The following is a 19486-nucleotide window of genomic DNA, read 5'->3' on the forward strand; positions in this document are numbered from 1 at the left end:
GAGCCTTGGAACCCTGCAGAAACCAGAACCATCTGGCAGAGCTACAACGTCTGTAACCTCTCTCTACCCAAGTTATATGTCAAACTAACCAGGACACAAAAAAGAAAAGAAAGACACTATCTGACGTTACAGGGCTTTGAGGAGGGTATTTTGGCTTTCCCTAATGAGCTATGTGAGTGTCAGAAGCACAGAATCTCAAAAGGATTTTGGAGACTCAGCTTGTTAAGAGGAAAAGCAGAAAGTCTTCGAAAAGAGACATAACAAAGAAAGAAACAGTGACATGCAGAAGGAAGACAGTGACTAATAGATCAGGGGTTGACAAAACCACAGTCCATGGGCCAAATCCAGTCTGCTGTCTGTTTTTACACAGTCTGTGAAATAAGAATGGCTTTTACCACTTTTAAATGATTGGGGGAAAAGTCAAAAGAAGAATAATGTTAAACACAGTTAAAAACTACATGAAGGTCAAATTTCAATGTTTATAAGTATAGTCTTAGTAGAACACAGCTATATTCATTCATTTACACACTGTCTATGGCTTCTTTCATGCTATGATGGCCAAGATGAAGAGCTGTCATAGAGACCTTATGGCTCATAAAATCTAATGTACTCACTATCTGGTCTTTTATAGAGAAAGTTTTTTAATCCTTGCACTAAATGGTTGAAAGAGTCTGCATTCTTAGGAATCCAGATCTTGCCAACTCTAACACTTTTCTAAATGCTTCATGCAAAGAACACATACCCTGGGTTTAGAAAGAGTCTTTGGAGATTTGAAGGTCTAAGAGGGCGGGAGGTCAGAGTTGAGAGAGCATGAGAATGCCACCAAGGAGAAAGAGTCCAGGTCTGTGCCCCTAAGGCTCCAGGTAGGATCCTGTTATGTGATGTCTTTTCATTATAAAATCTAATCCCACCCAAGATAAGCACGAGAGAACTGCACTTTGCTCCCGTGTCACGTCTAAGGATGTGATAAACAAGTTTTTCTTGGGACTCCTAATGTTTAGGAAACTAGAAACAGCATCCTATCTCCCCCAAGTCATGAGAACTCACCGTGGCTATGATTTGACCTGTTCTTACTCACGGAGTGACATCAAATTTATCTCTCCTGGGAGAGAGTCTCTTCCCACAGGTCTATTAGTCAGCTGTTTGCTCATTTACTTATACTAAGTATCAGTCCAAAAAAGATTTGAGATGATCGAAAATGGGCTCAATAAAGGACAGAAATGGTATGGACCTGACAGAAGCAGAAGATATTAAGAAGAGGTGGCAAGAATACACAGAAGAACTGTACAAAAAAGATCTTCATGACCCAGATAATGACAATGGTGTGATTGATCACTCACCTAGAACCAGACATCCTGGAATGTGACGTCAAGTGGGCCTTAGAAAGCATCACTATGAACAAAGCTAGTGGAGGTGATGGAATTCCAGTTGAGCTATTTCAAATCCTGAAAGATGATGCTGTGAAAGTGCTGCACTCAATATGCCACCAAATTTGGAAAACTCAGCAGTGGCCACAGGACTGGAAAAGGTTGGTTTTCATTCCAATCCCTAAGAAAGGCAATCCCAAAGAATGTTCAAACTACCGCACAATTGCACTCATCTCACATGCTAGTAAAGTAATGCTCAAAATTCTCCAAGCCAGGCTTCAGCAATACGTGAACCGAGAACTTCCACATGTTCAAGCTGCTTTTAGAAAAGGCAGAGGAACCAGAGATCAAATTGCCAATATCCGCTGGATCATCGAAAAAGCAAGAGAGTTCCAGAAAAACATCTATTTCTGCCTTATTGACTACGCCAAGGCCTTCAACTGTGTGGATCACAAGAAACTGTGGAAAATTCTGAAAGAAATGGGAATACCAGACCACCTGACCTGCCTCTTCAGAAACCTATATGCAGGTCAGGAAGCAACAGTTAGAACTGGACATGGAACAACAGACTGGTTCCAAATAGGAAAAGGAGTACCTCAAGGCTGTATATTGTCACCCTGCTTAGTTAACTTATATGCAAAGTACATTATGAGAAACGCTGGGCTGGAAGCAGCACAAGCTGGAATCAAGATCTCTGGGAGAAATATCAATAACCTCAGATATGCAGATGACACCACCCTTATGGCAGAAAGTGAAGAGGAACTAAAAAGCCTCTTGATGACAGTGAAAGAGGAGAGTGAAAAAGTTGGCTTAAAGCTCAACATTCAGAAAACTAAGATCATGGCATCTGGTCCCATCACCTCATGGGAAATAGATGGGGAGACAGTGGAAACAGTGTCAGACTTTATTTTTGGGGGGCTCCAAAATCACTGCAGATGGTGACTGCAGCCATGAAATTAAAAGACACTTACTCCTTGGAAGGAAAGTTATGACTAACCTAGATAGCATATTAAAAAGCAGAGACATTACTTTGCCAACAAAGGTCCATCTGGTCAAGGCTATGGTTTTTCCACTGGTCATGTATGGATGTGAGAGTTGGACTGTGAAGAAAGCTGAGCGCCGAAGAATTAATGCTTTTGAACTGTGGTGTTGGAGAAGACTCTTGAGAGTCCCTTGGACTGCAAGGAGATCCAACCAGTCCATCCTAAAGGAGATCAGTCCTGGGTGTTCATTGGAAGGACTGATGCTGAGGCTGAAACTCCAATACTTTGGCCATCTCATGCAAAGAGTTGACTCATTGGAAAAGACCATGATGCTGGGAGGGATTGGGGGCAGGAAGAGAAGGGGACGACAGAGGATGAGATGGCTGGATGGCATCACCGACTCGATGGGCATGAGTTTGGGTAAACTCTGGGAGTTGGTGATGGACAGGGAGGCCTGGCGTGCTGCGATTCATGGGGTCACAAAGAGTCGGACACGACTGAGTGACTGAACTGAACTGAACTGATAGTTGTTATAGATTTTAAAAAATAAATGTAGTTTTCAGCTCAGTTCAGTTTAGTTGCTCAGTCATGTCTGACACTTTGCAACCCCAAGAACCGCAGCTCACCAGGCCTCCTTGTCCATCACCAACTTCTGGTGTCTACCCAAACTCATGTCCATTGAGTTGGTGACGCCATCCAACCATCTCATCCTCTGTCATCCCCTTCTCCGCCTGCCCTCAATCTTTCCCAGCATCAGGGTCTTTTCAAATGAGTCAACTCTTCGCATCAGGTGGCCAAAAGTATTGGAGTTCCAGCTTCAACATCAGTCCTTCCAATCAACACCCAGGACTGATTTCCTTTAGGATGGACTGGTTGGATCTCCTTGCTGTCCAAGGGACTCTCAAGAGTCTTCTCCAACACCACAGTTCAAAAGCATCAATTCTTCTGCACTCAGCTTTCTTTATAGTCCAACTCACATCCATACATGACTACTAAGAAGACCAGAAAAATGTTAAGGCTGGTCTTAACTGCCTTAATGTAACTAGAAATATAAGAAAAGTAAGTGTGGGTATTTTTCATAAACATCTAATTGATTTGTTAGCTGTGTACAAAATACCCTGAGAAACATTGTGAAATAAGAAGGCAGATGTTGACAAAGGCCTTATCTTGTAAAGTCCATAATGCACAGTAGGCATTCCCCATATATGCTTTCACTGTAATGCAATATATATAATATGCTTATGACACTCTAGGTTGCATATAATTTCACTTGGTAACCCCTAAGAAAGGATGTTCCTCCATAAAGTACTGTCACCAAAAGAAAAAGAAGGTATGCAAATATTTATGCAAAAAGATGTTCACTGAGACTTCCATGGTTAAAAATCTGCCTTCCCACGCAGGGGACGTGGGTTCGATCCCTGGTGAGGGAACTAAGATCCCACAAGCCATGGGGCAACTAAGCCCATCTGCTGTAAGACAGCCTGAGTGCTGAAACTAGAGAAGCCTGCAAGCTGCAGGCTGCAATGAAGACCCAGTGCAGCCAAAAAAAAAAAAAAAAAAATAGATGTTCACTGAGTTATTGCTTACAATGGCAAGAGACAATAAAGGATGTATTGTCCCACAGTAAGAAATTGGTTGACTATCTCTAAGAATGTAACTAGTTCCTAGTTATTAAATTAGCTATTAACATCACTTTGTAGAAGAGTACAGATGCTCATGACAAAAGGCTAAATGAGAGATAAAGAGGATACAAAAATGCACAGTACAATCTAATTTTTGCAAAAGAAAAACATTTGAGTTTAGAGAAAGAATTCAGATGATTTAATAAACATAAAATAAAAATAACAGCAATTCAAACTTTCTGAATTGCTGGCACCAATCTAAACTCTTTATGCAGTGTGTGTGCTCAGTCATGTCTGACTCTTTGTGACTCCATGGACTGAAGTCTGCCAGGCTCTTCTGTCCATGAGATTTCCCAGGCACGAATACTGGAGTGGGTTGCCATTTCCTACTTCAGGGGATCTTCCTGACGCAGGGATTGAACCCAAGTCTCCTGTGTCTCCTGCATTGGCAGACAGATTCTTTACCACGGTGCCAACTGGGAAGCTCAAATTCTTTATACTGTGCTGTGCTTAGTCGCTCAGTCATGTCTGACTCTTTGCAACCCCATGGACAGTAGCCTGCCAGGCTCCTCTGCCCATGGGGATTCTCCAGGCAAGAATACTGGATTGGGTAGCCTATCGCTTCTCCAGGGAATCTTCCCAACTCAGGATTCAAACCAGGGGTCTCCCACATTGCAGGCGGATTCTTTACTAGCTGAGCTACCAGGGAAGCCCCAAGTTCTTTATAGAGAGATTTAGTCTTCACACCTATCCTATGAAGGAGATACCAGACTATCTCAATTTTCCACAGGAAGAAACTGAAGAAAAGAAACATCAGTGACTCACCCCAAGTCCCACACTTAGTAAATCAGGATTTTACTCAGGCAGGCTGCTCCAGAGTTCAGGCTCTTAGCTGCAACATTTTCTATTTTATTTTAATATATTTATTTTTTGGCTATGCTTCAATGCATGTGGGATCTTAGCTCCCTAACCAGGGATGAAACCCAGGCCCCCTGCAATGGAAGCACAGATTCTTAACCACTGGACCACCAGGAAAAGTCCAAGCTGCTACATTTTCAAAACAGTTACAGCAATTATATCTAAGTGGGAGAGTGATAAGTGATTTTTTGTTGCTAGACTATAACTTCTAAGCTTTCTGTAATTTATATTCATTAGGTTTATAACTTAAAATATGTTATATAAAATAAAGACAACAGCCAAGTGATCCAACATTAAAATTCAGTTTGCCCTTCAATAGACGTAGAGACCTCCCTCCTCTGCACATAATGCATAGTAGTTCACAGTCACACAGGAGTTTCTAATCCCAGCCTGTGAGATATAAGCATATGTTGCCCATAAGCCCTTGAGTATTTGCAGGCAGATTCTTTACCGTCTGAGCCACCAAGGAAGCCCCTGAGTAGCCCTATAGAGATCTTTAACTCCAATCAGGCTGGGAACCTACCATGAACATTTTTCAGTACTTGACTCTCTTTCTAAGACCTAAGACCTGCTCCATCATGGTAGTAACTGTCTCACCTCTGTTAAGATAATCCAGTACATTAAGAACAAGGAAAAGATGGCAAACGACTCTTGGTAACAGTTAAAGTTCCTGGGACATCAGCCTTCCACAGTGGGTTCTTTGGGCCTCCACAAAGACATTTCTACACAGCATCATCTTTCCCATCTCTGGAAAGTCTTTGTCATTCACTTATAGTCATTATGAATCATTCCATAGTGTTCAAGATCAGCCAGTATGAGGAATAACTGATCATCTAAATTCTGACATGTTTATCTCTTCATATTCACATTCTTTTGCACCAACAGGGCATTTTCCTTTGTACTTATCTAAGTGCCATGAAACTACAAATGTCCTTTCCTGGCTTCTACAAAGTTGGGATAGAAATTCCCAAAACTAAAGGAACCTTGAAGAGATGCACCATTAGCCCCTATGCTAGGAAAATACTCTTTCTTCTCCTCAATACTTGGCAAGGGGACAAAGAACCAGAGCCATCACCACAGAAGGCTTTATCATCCTTGTTTTATAGCAGATTCTTCAAATTCTTGGCTTCCATCATTCAAGAAATGGATCACATGGGGATAACAACTAGATATATCATGAAAAAGCCTGCTACCTTGGCTTCTAAAATCAAAGACTGATTAAACATCATTCCCAATTCATCTCAGTTCAAGGAATCTTAAAGAAAAAAGGATGGACTTTGGGCAGAGAGATCTTAGACTGAAGACTTAATTTTTTCACTTGAAATCTGTGTGACTCTACACATGATTTTTCACTCTTTTAAAGCTGCTTCTGCCTTTGCAAATTGGAACAAATTAAGAAAAAAAGCTTCCCTACATGTCTCATGGTGTCAAAAAGATCAAATGAGATCATGTATGTCAATGTGATTTTTAAGTAGTAACAATCAGAAATTTTTATTTTAATTCTTATAAATTCAGTTCTCATACAAATGAGTCAGTGGATTGGATTCAGTTCATTTCAGTTGCTCAGTCGTGTCCAATTCTTTGCAACCCCATGGACTGCAGCATGCCAGGCTTCCCTGTCCATCACCAGCTCCTAGAGTTTACTCAAACTCATGTCCATTGAGTCGGCAATGCCATCCAACCACCTCATCCTCTGTCATCCCCTTCTTCTCATGCCCTCAATCTTTCCCAGCATCAGGGTCTCTTCAAATGAGTCAACTCTTCACATCAGGTGGCCAAAGTATTGGAGTTTCAGCTTCACCATCAGTTCTTCCAATGAATATTCAGGACTGATTTCCTTTAGGATGGACTGGTTGGATCTCCTTGCAGTCCACAGGACTCTCAAGAGTCTTTTCCAACACCCCAGTTCAAAAGCATCAATTGTTTGGCATTTAGCTTTCTTTATAGTCCAACTCTCACATCCATACATGACTATTGGAAAATCCAAAGCTCTGACTAGACAGACCTTTGTTGGCAAAATAATGTCTCTGCTTTCTAATATGCTGTCTAGGTTGGTTCTAACATTTTTCCCAAGGAGCAAGCATCTTTTAGTTTCATGGCTGCAGTAACCAGAGGGCTCAGACAAACCTTTTGCACACCAGGACCCAGAGACCCCACAGAGACTGAGACAGAACTGTGTTTGACTGTCTCCTGTGGAGGTATGGGTCAGCAGTGGACTGCCACAGGGGTAGGGGCTATGGGTACAGCAGACTGGGGTATGGCACAAGCCCTCTTGGAGGAGGTCACCATTAAGCCCACCATAGAGCCACCAGAACTTACCCAGGACTGGGGAAACAGACTCGTGGAGGACACAAACAAAACCTTGTGTATGCCAGGACCCAGGAGAAAAGAGTAGTGACCCCACAAGAGACTGACCCAGACTTGCCCATAAGCGTCCCGGAGTCTCCAGTGGAGGCATGGGTCAGTGGTGGCCTGATGCAAGGTTGGGGACACTGAAAGAAGCAGTGTGTGCATGGGACCTTTTGAAGGAGGTCACCATTATCTTCATTACCTCCACCATAGTTTGGCCTCAGGTCAAATAGCAGGGAGGGAACACAGCCCCGCCTATCAACAGAAAACTGGATTAAAGATTTACTGAGCATGGCCCCGCCCATCAGAACAAGACCCAGTTTCCCCCTCAGTTTCCCTGGTGGCTCAGACAGTAAAGCGTCTGCCTACAACGCAGGAGACCTGGGTTCAAGCCCTGGGTTGGGAAGATCCCCTGGAGAAGGAAATGGCAACCCACTCCAGTATTCTTTCCTGGAAAATCCCATGGATGGAGGAGCCTAGTAGGCTACAGTCCATGGGGTCGCAAAGAGTCGGACACACGCAACTTCACTATCTTTCTTTCTTTCCCCCTCAGTCTCTGCCATCAGGAAGCTTCCATAAGCCTCTTATCCTTCTCCATCAGAGGGCAGACAGAATGAAAACCACAATCACAGAAAACTAACCAATATGATCACATGGACCACAGCCTTGTCTAACTCAATGAAACTATGAGCCATGCCATGAAGGGCACCCAAGACAGACGGGTCATGGTGGAGAGTTCTGACAAAACGTGGTCCACTGGAGAAGGGAATGGCAAACCACTTCAGTATTCTTGCCTTGAAAACCCCATGAACAGTATGAAAAGGCAAAAAGGTAGGATTGGATTAGAGATAACAAATTTCATAGAAAAAATGCTATGAAATGTATGTCACCCTATGCCAAACAAAGGTTTAAAGCCACCACACTCAAAATATGGTGTTTAAGTCAAAACAGGGATAGGAGTCAACTTCTGCTACTAGCTGGATATATAGCCTATTGAAGTTAAACAATTTATCAAGGTCTTGATATCCTTATCAGCAAACTGGAAGCTTTAATAGAATCTCACATAGGATCGCAGTGAGGATTATATAAGACAAAGTTCTACAAACTTTCAGCACAGTGCCTGGAGTGTTGTACACACTTATTAAATGATAGCTACAAGGTGGCTCTGGGGAATGAAAAGAATAAAGCCATGAAAATGCTGTCTCCAGCAGAGTTAAGCAGCCTCAGCAATAAAAATAAAAAACTAAAAAAGAAGGTCATGCTGTTCAGTTTCAGGTTTGATGAAGACAGACAGTAGGGACATGTGCGACAAGGACAGAATCTCTTTCTAGAGCTTCTGCTACAGCACATGTTAATTCTTCACATTTGATAGTCCAGAATCATGAGTGTTTAACAGAGGTGAACCTCTTTATAGTTCTGGGGTTTCCTCTTCCCACCCTGAAGTAATCTGGTATGCAATATGGGCAGCAATTATATGCTGTTTGCACAACTAATATTCAGGTTCACACAGAATCAAAAATACTGGCTTTTGAAATGCTGAAATACTTCTGTACTATTTGGCACATAACATGAGCTATGAAACTACAAGTCATTGGATGACATTGCACAGCAGTGGCCCTAGACATGGACCAGTCTGGCAGCTGCACAAGAGACCAAGGGGGCAGAGGCCTCGGTGTGTGTGGCACCCACCAGCAGTTCTAAAGGAACTCAGCGCTGGCAGGCACAAGTCACAAAGCAGATGAAGCCAATGATGCTGGCTTTGAGCATCCAAACCAGGAAGGACCCTCAACGTGCAGCACAGTCCTGACACGTCAACAGCACACTCAGGCCTTCTTGTACTGAAATAACATGCCTCTTTGACAGTCAATTTATCAGGGATGTTGCGGGAAGGACCCGATGCCATTCCCTACATCAAGCTAACACTTGTAAATGCAGATCATTTAGCTAGTGAAAAAGGTACTCCAGAGAATGTCCCAAATCAATACAAAAGATGGCCATCTGAATGATAAATAATGTGTGTTATAAATACTATCACATAGTAAACAGTTATATGTGCATGTATATATTTGCTTGTTTAGAGAATATACTTTATACTATATATTTATATTTTATATTTATATATATTTAATACTTTATATTTTAGGGAATACATTTTATATAATTTATATATTAACATATCATCATGAGAGTTATTAAAGATTTTATTATCACTTCTGATACCATCAAACCAGTATATACAATATTTCTGCACCCACTTTCAGGACTTTGATGGGAGGGGCAACCCCAGCTCCTCGCGGAGCTATGAGACCATAACAGAATCATAGACTCAAGGTCTCAAAGAAGATGGAAATGGATGATTCGTTGTCTCTTTCAGTTGTAAAATTCTTGGAGATTATCATCATTGTAAAAAGGTCATCTGTGAAGCACATGCCCTAGACCAGGCATGCTGCTAAGCAGTTTTCATACACGACTAAATTAGGCCTTCACAGTAAGCCTGGAGGCCCTTGGGAGTCCCACTGAGAAAACTGAGGCTTTGGTGAAGTTTAGTAACCATGGTGGCAGAATGAAAGTGAATCTAGGTTTAGCTGGATTCAAGGCCTCTGCTAATTTATTTATTTGGCTGCACTGGTCTTTGTGGCAGCATATAGGTTTAAACAAAATTTTAAAATTTATATATATAGTTGCTGTTATTAGTTGAAGTATCCAGGATCTAGTTTCCTGACCAAGGCTTGAACCTGGGCCCTCTGCATTGGGAACCCAGAGACTTAGCCACTAGACCACTACAGAAGTCCCCAAAGCCTCTGCCCTTACCCTCCTTTACATTCTGAAGTCTTGCATAAGGACTCTGTCCTATTCTTGCACCTCACTTTGCACCTCCATCCTAGGATGTGGAGTAGTCTAACACAAAATTATATGTGAATGAGTCTGACCCATGCACCTTAATCCCAGCACTTTGGGTCTTCAGTAACAGGGAAAATGTTCCATGCTTCCTCACACCTTCCTAAAATCTTAGCACAATACCTGGCACACAGTAAGCACTCAATAAATAGACATGAAACTGGGCTGCTGCAGAATGCAAGAATCAGCGAGAAGATGGCAGAGGTGGCAAGGAAGACCAAACAGATCAACCTTGAGAAAGACTTTGTCTTGGCATTACTGTAGGCGGCAAATATAACCAGATGCTTTCACTGTCTCCTCATATTTCTCTGAATTTCTGATTGTAGCACTGTATTATCCAGCACCCCCTCAGCATGCTTGCCTGAAAGATGAAGATTTCATGAAATTTAACAAGAGCTGGTTGTATTTGCTGCCTACAGTTTTTATATTCAGACAGGTAAGAGAAGCTAATAAATAACCATCTCTAGCTCCTCTTTCCTGAAAGGATCCAAGATATTAAAAAAGGATGATAAGATAGAAAGAATGAGAAATAGAGTCAAAGTGAAGACCACAGTGAGACTGAAACTGACTCTGCTGTAGAAAAAGGCAAGGCACAGTGATCATACACAGGCTGGTAATGCTAGGAAAATCTCAGTAAAATGGATGTCACACGTTTTCATTCAGGGATTGATTGTCAGAGTCAGGCTACATTTGTCAATCCAAATTCTACACAGTAAATTCTCATAAAAACAATTCATGGATATTGCTTATTTTGATTCAACAAATATTTTAAGCACTCATGGTATATACCAGGGGAACAGATCTATCTAGGAGATCTTTACTCTCCAAAACTTGGGCTAAATAAAGAGGTTCCCCTTTATGAAACAATAATGAGCAAATCTAATGAGATCAGAACCCTCAGTGGAATTCTGAAGAAACAGAAAATGTTCTGCCCACCACAAGGCCTCTCAACTCCAGGAAGTGAGGGACCATCACATTTTTTTCCTCTTTAACAAAAGGTCAAGGCTTAAATTGCATTAAATGGACTATGACATTTCCCTTCTAATGACTAGTCTTGTTGCCTGGAACAGAGAAAACAACACTGTCCATGATGGAGTACAGAGAAAGACTGATGGTTTGCTGAAAGAATACTGTCAAGAAAAAAAGATCAAGCAAAATGTTCTTTTCATCATGTGGGTTCCATTTAATTGGGAGAGGGGAGGCAACAGAGGCCTCAAAGAGTGACTAAGAACCCAACCGTCCTCCCAAACAACTCCTGTGTTGAGTTATTCAGTCGTGTCCAACTCTTTGTGACCCTATGGACTGCAGCCCACCAGGCTCCTCTGTCCATGGGATTCTCCAGGCAAGAATACTGGATTGGGTTGTCATTTCCTCCTCCAGGAGATCTTCCCAACCCAGGGATCGAACCCACATCTCCTACATCTCCAGTATTACAGGTAGGTTCTTTATCTGCTGAGCCATTTTCCCAGATACACCAAGAATCTTAGGAAAGCACTGTCTGTTATGCAGATGAAGTTCTAAGAGGACTCTCTCAACCTCCCTCCTTCCAATAAGACTGTCCTCTCTTAGCTCCTCATAGATGGAAATTCTAGAAGTATCACTGTAAGCAGACTTCTGAGAGAATGCTCCCACCACTGCTCTCCAAAGGAGCAGCACTATCATGGACGGATCTTGTTTGTTGTTTACAAACTCAGAGCAGATGCATACATACTACACACAACACAGATGCTGCACATACACCAAAGGAGCCTCACTACATGCAAAGCATCATGCAGTACTCCACACAATAAACTGACAGGTATTTTTGCTCTTATTTTTCAGATAAGGCAAGTGGGTCTCAAGGAGGCAGATTCATTCATGCAAGGTTTCACAGGAAATATGAAATATGTTGAGATGGTAAGTCATTTGTCCAAGGGACCAACTATAGTGCACACTGCATCAGAATATCATGCTGTTTCCTCAGGGAATTGGGAGGAGGTAGAGGGTGTGTTGGGGCTTCCCTGGTGGCTCAGTGGTAAAGAATCCGCCTGCAATGCCGGAGACCCAGGTTTGATTCCTGGGTTGGGAAGATTCCCTGGAGAAGGGTATGGACACCCACTCCAGCATTCTTGCCTGGAGAATTCCATGGACAGAGGAGCCTGGCAGGCTACAGTTCATAGGGTCACACAGAGTCAGACACGAATGAAGCAACTAAGCAGCCGCAGAAGGGTGTTACAGAAAGGAGGAAGGTGAGCTAGGGAAGGTGAGTGGGCCTCAGAACCCAGAAGGACTGAAGGTCAAGCGAAAGAGTAAGAACTTTTGCCTGTTCTCTATATAACTGCTTGTGGGATTTGGTCCTCACACTGACATGACAAATGACCAAAAAACGGTTATCAGCAGATTTCTAAGAAATCATTCGCAGAGCAGATTAATGCTGCCTCAGACCAACGGAATTCCCCAGGGTTAGCACACACACTTTAGGACACATTTCAAAAGCCAGAATTCCATCTGAGGGCACCTGAAGGAAATTTCAAGGCAGTACCTTCAGCATCTAATCATCAGATAAACGTATTAGTAGGAGTCTTTGATGGGCAGCCTCTGGAGTAAGCTGTGCCAAGCATAAAAATGCTCAGTGAGGCTCCGTGAACTCAGAGTGAGGATACATCTAAATGCTAACTCAACAGGGAATGTGGAAATGCTCTGAAGGTGAATCCTGGGACAAAAAACAACAAAACAAAACCCCACAGCAAGCTATCGGAGGAAAATCTGCTACTTAAGTGCAAAGAGAACCTACGATTCCTCATTTCACTGGTTCCAGTGAAACTGGGATGGACTTGTCTGGGAGACATTCTCATAAAGGCCTCACCACCACCCTCTCCTTTGGAAAAACCAAACACAGAGCAACTTCAATCAAAGGTAATGGTGGGAGATACATAGATCTGGCCTCAGCATGCAGCAGATGTGAGCTGGAGCTCAAGGACACCTTTACCTGATGACTATAGTTTGTTTTCCAGCATTTCTTCAGACCCCTCCCCAACTCAAAAAATTCCCATCCACATATTACTTGTCCCAGAGAGTCTCAACTCGACAGTAAGCATTCCCAGAAAATCAGGAAAAGAGAAGAATTTAGTACCAGCATAATCTAACTGAAAGGACCAAGGCTTTGCAAATACGCAGACCTGGGCTTCCTGACACTGACCTTCCTTCCTTATCACCTGTGTAACAACGGGAAGGCTAATTAATCTAAGCCTTGGTTTCCTCAACAGTAAAATGGGGACAGAGAATATCTTCCTTCCATGTATGTGATGGACTTTAAACAACATAATGACAGATAAACATCTGTCACTTGGAAGGCAATCATAATCAGTGTTTTCCTATACATGCCTGTATTCTTATCCCCTGTGGGAAACTGGAAGAGACCCTCCTGAGCAGAACCACCATGAGAAAGGGAAGGAGACAGGACTTAGAAATGGTCTGCATCTAGGAACTGCCACATTCTTCCAACCATTCAGTGGCCTTTGCCTATCTGTATGATCTCATGCAAAGAGAAAGCCTATGACACCTTCCTCATAGAATAACCACAAAAATTAAATCCTTCATCCATAAAAAACACACTGTTACATGTACAACTTAGCAAATGGTAACTTAAGGTGGAGGTGTGCAAGGTGGTATTGAATTAACTAGAATATTGTTCACAATGGATCACCAATGGGGGCTCTGAAATCCTTTGTTTGGAGTTTTTTTTTTTTTTTTTTTTCTTTTATTGTATGAGGATCTGAACTACAGAGATCAGACATGCAGGAAAACTGTCCTCAGATAAAAATCCTCACATGTGGCCCCATGCTGCCTGAGGCAGGCTTACCAAGACAAGGAAAGGGGTCCCTCCCCGGCTCCCACGTTAACTGGTTGCTCTGACCGTCTTTCAGGCTTAATTATGCACCAATAATCCTGACAAGACTGGTGGGGCTGCATTGTAAATCACGACGGTGGAAATTCTAAAATAAAAGCAAGATTAATGATATGACCTCAATCTTAGCATGAGGGCCCATTAATTGGAAATCATGGGCTTAATTGAATTCTGGGCACAGCACAGCCAGCTGGATCAAATTTTCTGAGACCTGTTTCTTCACGCACATGAAGATAACTGAAATGCACCAATGATAACAAAGTCAAACATCGGGTGTTGCTGAGGAGACAGATATAGTTGATTATTTCCCTGGCATATGGGCTCCCAACTCTGTCATGCTTTGAAGGGACCATCACCACCATTTCAGCCACCTCCCTGTCTTCTACATGCTTAAGAGTGCTATGTAACCTCTTTGAGTCTCCATTTTGCGATCACTGTCAATGTACACACACAGCGCTCAATAAGAAGTAGTCATTATCATCACCCCATATTTATCATCATCTGCTATTATAAGGGGGCCTTCCCAGGCGGTTCAGTGGTAAAGAATCCACCTGCCAATGCAGGAGACACGGGTTTGATCCCTGGGTCAGGAAGAGCCGCTGGAGAAGGAAATGGCTGCCCACTCCAGTATTCTTGCCTGGGAAATTCCATGGATAGAGGAGCCTGGCAGACTACAGTCCATGGTGTCCTAAAAGAGTTGGACACGAATTAGCAACTAAACAACTCTTATAAGGAGCTTGGAGGTGCAGAAGGGAACAGGAAAGAGCTGTGTGGCTTTTCTTCCCAGGTTGCAGAAGTGGAACCACAAATGACCAGATGAATCGCTGTACATTCAGAGCCTCCCTGCACTCGAGGCAGCTTCCACCTCTCCTTGGCATCTGACAGAGCAGATTCCAGCATGTCTCTTCTACTTCCTTCAGTCTAGTCTGTGTGAGGCTCAGGACAAAGGTTACAGGCATGAATCCTCACCCAAAACTGAGATGGGTATCACACTCTCCTCTACAGAGAAGGAAGGAGGGGATTCTTGAGATGCTGGGTAATGTGTCTAAGGCTTGCCTATAGAACATTCTGGAACCAGGATATCATGCTGTTTCCTCAGGGAACTATGAGGATGTAGAGAGTGTGTTACAGAGGGTGGAAGACAAGATTAGGAAAGTAAATGGTCCTCAAATTCCAAAAGGCTTGAGGGTCAAACTAACCTTCCACAGAAAAGAGTGATTTAGAGTTACTGTGAGGGAGGTGGGAATGCTTTTGTTGGTAGCTGCAAACAGACAAATTAATGTGCAAGGAAAGCTTAGTGAGAACAGAGACGGTGCTTCATTTGTGCCTGTAGGAAACACTCAGCAGGAGGCTTACCAAGGTAAACAGTTCCAAATAGGACGCTGAATCCAACGGAATTAAATCTGTCAAGAAACCAAGAGCGCCACTTCGCTCTAACACCAACTGCAAATTGCTTTGAAGTGCTGCATGGTGATAAAAGCAGGGGTTATCATTTATCGTTCACCTTCTGATGGCTGGGAACTGGGACTCCAGGCTTTATATCCATTATCTCATTTAATCCTCACAATGACGTTGTCAGGTTAGCTCTATCGTCCCCCTTTTGCTCATGGCAGATGAGCAAAGTGAGGACCCAAGGCATAGATACAGTCACACAGCCAGGGTTCTTCTGCAGATGTGTTTCCCTCCCATGTTCTTCTCAAGACATTTAATATATTAGTTTAAAGCTTAAAACATAAAGGGAAACATTCAAACCAGCAAGCATGGCAGGAGCGGAGAAGCCAGGTCCTGTGATGTCAGCTCTGTAGATGATCTAAGGATATCTTTAAGACCAGATGTTAAGGAAGGGAAACCTCTAAACATCACTTGCTGGGAAGGCACAAATGAATGAAAACTTCATGCTGAGTCTTTAGCAGTCAGGAGAGGAAAGCTGAGGCCCAGTTCGGCTCATGGTCCTTCGTGCAGAGTAAGTGATCACACACCCGGGTGGGGGCAGTGCCTTCAGAGCCTCTTTATATACAGACTCTAAGAAAGCCAAACTTGTAAAAACAGAGAGTGAAATGGTGGTTACCAGGGTCTGGAGGGTGGGGAGATAGGACTGAGGTTTAAGGGTAAAAACTTGCAACGAGCCAAAAATAAGTCCTAGTGATCTAATGCACAAAAGAGTGAACACAAACAACATAATTGTCAAACCTGCTAAGAGACTATATCTTCATTATTTTAACAACAAAAAAAGAAATAATAATTATGTGATGTGATAGAGGTGCTAACAAATGCTATAATGGCAATCATATGACAGCATAGAAACATATCTAATTAACATGTTGTACACTTTACATTTATATAATGTTATATGTTAAATATATTTCAATTTAAAAAAGATGCTCTTTCCTAAATTGGTCTCTTCATGCTGCCCAGTCCCACCCACCCTACAGGCACAGGCACTCTTTAGGGTCAGCAGCTGCTCAGGTTTTGATCCTCCCGTTCACTAGTCACGTGTACAAGTGTCCCAGCAATGCCAGCAGAGGTCACATATGTAACAAACAGCAGGGTGAAACATGAAGCGGATCTGCCTGGTTCTAAACCTCAGTCCCTCTCACCATCACATTCTGCATTTCCCACTAGAGAGAAGAGCAGGAGTCTCAGTGGAATCGCCAGCAGGGCATGGGTGGATGTACCTTAGAAAGAGCCCCAAGAGAACCACGCCCAGTAGAAATCAGACATCAGAAGTGCCTAGGACCAAGATGCCCAACTCTTCCCCAATCAGCCACTGCCACTGCGCCTCCCACGAGAGCAGGTGCCTGGCCTCACTGAGGACAGTGGGGGGAACCGCCTGAGTACCACCAGCGGCTTTCCTCCCCGCACACCTACACGTGTGAGCCCACTTCCGCACGTGAGGCCAGGCATTCTGGAATCTGTATTATCTGACTCATGAGAGTAACCAAAGGAGTTCAGTTTCAAACACCTGTGTGTCCCGAAGCAGACGGCTTTCCCTCCCCAGGCAAAGCCGCTTCCTCTGTAAAGGGCTGCTCCCTAAGCTTCCAAGACACAGGAAACGCCATGATTCACAGACTCTCTAAAACATGAGTGTTCGACTGTCATTTATGCAAACTGCTATAAGACAAGGCACTGGTAGGAGCCCCACCAAACTGGACATGGAGCTGAAGTCTTAACCGCCACTAAAGCGTGGGCGGGGGGGTGCTCAGTCATGTTTGACTCTCTGCAATCCCATGGACTGTAGCCCACCAGGCTCCTCTGTCTGTGGAATTTTCCAGGCAAGAATACTGGAGTGGGTTGCCATTTCCTACTTCACAGCACTGGTCAAACAAAAAACATCCCTACCTCCACCATGCCTTCTGTTTTCTATTTCTGTCCAGGAAGACCTGGAATGTGGGCTGTTATGTAATGGGCTGGCCAGCTGCAAGCTCCTTCTGTCCTTTTTTTCTCTGCCTTGGCATTAATCTCAAAGGGATTGATCTCTACCAGGGTGCCCTTCTTTGTAACCTTTAAAGATTTGCATCTTACCTTGACAACTCTAAACTCCTAGAAGGCAAGTTGGGCGGGTTAGATGAGACTGAATATGCAGTGCAGAGCATAGGGCTGTGGACACAGTGGTAGTAAGAGGATTCTAGTATTCCACTACTAAAAATAACAGACGGTAACTAAAGCAGGCTAGTATCTGAGAACCTATTCTGTACCAGGCACTGTTCTAAATGCTTTACAACTCTATGAGATATTACCACTATCCTATATTTTATTGGTATGGAAACAGACAGAGCCTATCTTACTTGCTGAGCTCACAGAGTTAATAAAAGCAAAACGTAGATGGTCTCCCACAGCCATCTGTTGAGCCATCAGTTGGGACTGTGTTCCTTTGGCACTAGACAGACCTGGGTCCAAACTCTAGCTCAGTCATTTATTGGCTATTTCTTTGGATAAGCTGCTTAAACCTTTCTGAACCTCAGTATCTTCATCTGTAAAATGGGAAAACAGTATCTATTTTATGGGGTTATTCTGAAGATCAGAGGTAAATTCCTATAAAAGAACCCAGTATGATCCTGGCCTACTCATTTACTCATATATTTACTAACCTCCTACTGTGTAAAAGGCTTTGTGGCAGGTGGTAGGAAAACAGAAGAAACCACAATCCCTGCCCTCAAGCTGCTCAAGCAAACATACACAAAAAAGTATACACCATGAGGGAAAGATGGTGCCATGAACTGGACCTCACTGGAAACAGTGGAAAGCGCCTGAGGGCAAGGAGAGCTGACCAGAATCTGCAAGGATGAGTGAGGCTAGCCAGGCACACTTGGATAGGTGATTTCACTCCCAGCTGATGAGGGTACTGACCTTGACCCTGTTCCCATATCTCACATTCAGTCTTTCAGAAAACACTCTCTGTGCTGCCTTCAAATTCTTCTAGAATCCAAATTGTGTGTAGAGCTTCCACTTATCTAAGAGAAAATGGAGGAGACTTGGCAGTGGGGATATATTTTATTATATACACATACTCACACTTATATATACAAAGTGAAAAGACAAACTCAAAGCCACCTATGAGGCAGGAAATAGGATATAGGGGGCAGGGATAGAAGTTGAATTTTTTTTTTTAATACAACTTGTTTTATAGATTTGAATTTGAAACTATGTAAATATTCTATGTAATTAGAAACATAAAAGTAACCCGTAAAAAGTGAAAGCAAAATGAAGCAAATTAACCCAACTAAGTACCAAACTGATGAGATAACCACATATTAAAGTGGCCTTAAAACACAAAGTAATTGTCTTAAAGTGAAATCTATCCAAACCCTCCCCCGCCTGCCAAAAATTTTAAAAACCCAACAACTTTACAACCTTAAACTGTTTTTGGTGGTAGTGCTGGTATTATTGTTCTGTGATTATTTATTATGGCATAAAGCAAATAAGAAATTATATCTGTATAACTGAGAACCAGGGTTTTGGACATGGGAGAAAAGGAAAAATAGATATAAGAGGTACTGATATTTTAAAATGAATCAAATGAAGTTTAAAAAAGAAACCCATGTCCCTGAATCTGAATTGAAATCAGCATTATGAATTCATGTTATATTCTATTTTTTAATTGTTTCTAGCTCTGGCTACTGAAAAGAGTTAGACAGAGACCAACCCAGTAGCCAAGAGAACCTATCACATCAAGATTATGGACTTGACACAATACTGCCTGCTGAAAACAATTAGGGCCCTTTGAAAAGTGGCTGATTCTAAGACTGAGGCAGAAAATATACAAGATGAATGCAGTTTGTGATACTAGAAACCAAGGAAAGAGAAAGTGAATATTGAGAAGTGTGAAAAGGACTCAGATGCCAACTGAAGAGGCTCCCACTGGCCAAAGATGGGTCCATTTGAACATCAGTAATTATAATAACTGCAATGGATTGAAACACAAATATATGTTTATAAACATGAGTTCATAATAATAAGATAATA

The 19486-nt window shown here is 42.7% G+C and overlaps 1 protein-coding gene across 2 annotated transcripts in view; it reads right to left on the bottom strand.

Moving 5' to 3' along the window:
- DNAJC6 (DnaJ heat shock protein family (Hsp40) member C6) overlaps positions 1 to 19486 on the bottom strand; it is a 177309-nt gene that overhangs the window by 70477 nt on the left and 87346 nt on the right. The gene's annotated exons all lie outside the window — the stretch shown is intronic.

The sequence above is a fragment of the Dama dama genome, chromosome 20, assembly GCF_033118175.1.
Source record: "Dama dama isolate Ldn47 chromosome 20, ASM3311817v1, whole genome shotgun sequence".
NCBI lineage: Eukaryota > Metazoa > Chordata > Mammalia > Artiodactyla > Cervidae > Dama > Dama dama.